Source organism: Micromesistius poutassou (genome assembly GCF_964030765.1).
Source record: "Micromesistius poutassou genome assembly, chromosome: 9".
In the NCBI taxonomy this organism is placed as follows: domain Eukaryota; kingdom Metazoa; phylum Chordata; class Actinopteri; order Gadiformes; family Gadidae; genus Micromesistius; species Micromesistius poutassou.
The window spans coordinates 14,296,710-14,298,770 of NC_140279.1; positions in this window are offsets into that span (position 1 = coordinate 14,296,710).

Below are 2,061 nucleotides of genomic sequence, written 5' to 3' on the forward strand. Positions count from 1 at the left end.
AGTCATTGCTGTTTTGTGTGTGTACACATTATTATTATGATGATAATTATTATTATCATAATCAATATTGGTACTATGATGAACAGCCTGTCAACTTCATGATTATGATTATTATTATGATGATTATTATTATTATTATTATCATCATCATTATTGGTATTACGATGACCAGCCTGTCAACCTCATGATTATGATTATTATTATTATTATTATTATTATTATCATCATCATTATTGGTATTACGATGACCAGCCTGTCAACTTCATGATTATGATTATTATTATTATCATCATCATTATTGGTATTACGATGACCAGCCTGTCAACTTCATGATTATGATTATTATTATTATCATCATCAAAATTGGTATTATGATGACCAGCCTGTCAACCTTATGCTGTCACCCCCATCGAATAAAAGGCAAACACACACGTGATCTATTTCCATCAATGGGCCACTTTTTTACACTTCAATTTCCCAGATGCTTCTAGCCCTAACAACGCGGTGGCCAGCAAGGACAGGGAGGGACATAACGGAAAAAAATAACTGAAAAAATAAAATGAAAAGCAGGAAAATAAAAGAGCATGTCATCATTTTTTTCATCTATTCTGTTTTGTTGCCTCAAATGAGGGAGGAGGAGAGTGGCGGCGAGACAGAGCGGCCAGAGATAATCAACTGGAGGGATCCCGGCATGTGAAGGGAAAACTCATTTCCACCGCAGAGCAGATGGCCGGCCGCACGTGCCGCCGTGGTCACCTTCAACCGTGACCAGAGACCGCCCCCCCCCCCTCCCCCCCCCCCCCCCCTCCCCCCCCCCCCCCCCCTCCCACCCCCGCTCTCGGTCTCGCTTTGATTTACCCTCCAATTTTATTCCCTTTGTTTTCCTTGTTTGGTTTAGCTTTCTGACCTTTCCGCTCGCTCTCGCTCTCCTTGTCTCTTCTCGTTCTTTAAATTCATGGATTCTGCAGTTCCGGATAGACACAGAGGCCTGGATCGTAAATATAATCCAGATTTTTAAGAGGGATGTTAAATCAGTTAACAAGTAAAGGATTTATGTATTCACAACTTGTGTCTTTGGATCGTTCTCTCGCGAATCGATGTAGAAAGTCCCCCTCTTCATCAATGCTGCTAGGTCTACGTGCGGGACCTCAGGGTGGGTCACTGCAGCGGTGGCAGGCTCCTCAGGTGGATAGGGTTGTTAACTGACTCCCAGCTCAAAGGTACTGGGTTCGATCCCCGATTTCAACATTCCATCTGTAGGCTTCCTCGAGCAGGCTACTAAACAACACCTCCTCCTTAATGTACCAGGATCGGATTTGATCTAATGTTGCTTTATGAAAAAGATGGCTACATTTAATCTTTAGGCTTACTAGGACTTGTTTTTCATTCAGAAACATCTTCAAAAGAGTGTTTCCACAGAGTAAATCTTCAATGACCACTAAATCCAAGGATGGTATTTATAGTAATGTATGATACATAGCCTAGAGCAAAATTGCATTTGGTATATATTTTTCTTTCATCCTGATTATTTTATATATATATATATATATATATATATATATATATATGCATGCTAATGCCTAAGAAGTTAAGTCAATCACATTAGGAACCAGAAGATTCAGGGTAAACTAGCACGTACATGATCAAACACAGTAAAGAGTAAAATGAATAATAATAATAAGTTCTCATTTCTTAATCATAGTTTTCTTGTGTAAGTGTTTCTAATATGTGAGTGCTATTATATGTTATCTATAATAAATTGTTGTGCAAGCAAAAAAGCAACTCTATCGTTATTGCATTTGTAAATACATATTTAATGGACACATTTGCAAAAAAAATGTTTGTTTATTCTAAGTCATTTTAATTATTTATGGTATCTACATAAGCTGAGTTTGAGTGTATGAGTGTTTTTCTGCAGGATATGCTAGGATTGTTTAACTGTGGTAAAAATATCTTACTAATGAGGGACAGGGCATAGAGTTGAGAATAACATCGAAACCATCATCCTTCAAGTCTCCATGCCAACCGCACAAGCTTTTTTTCTGATTCCATTGAAGAAAC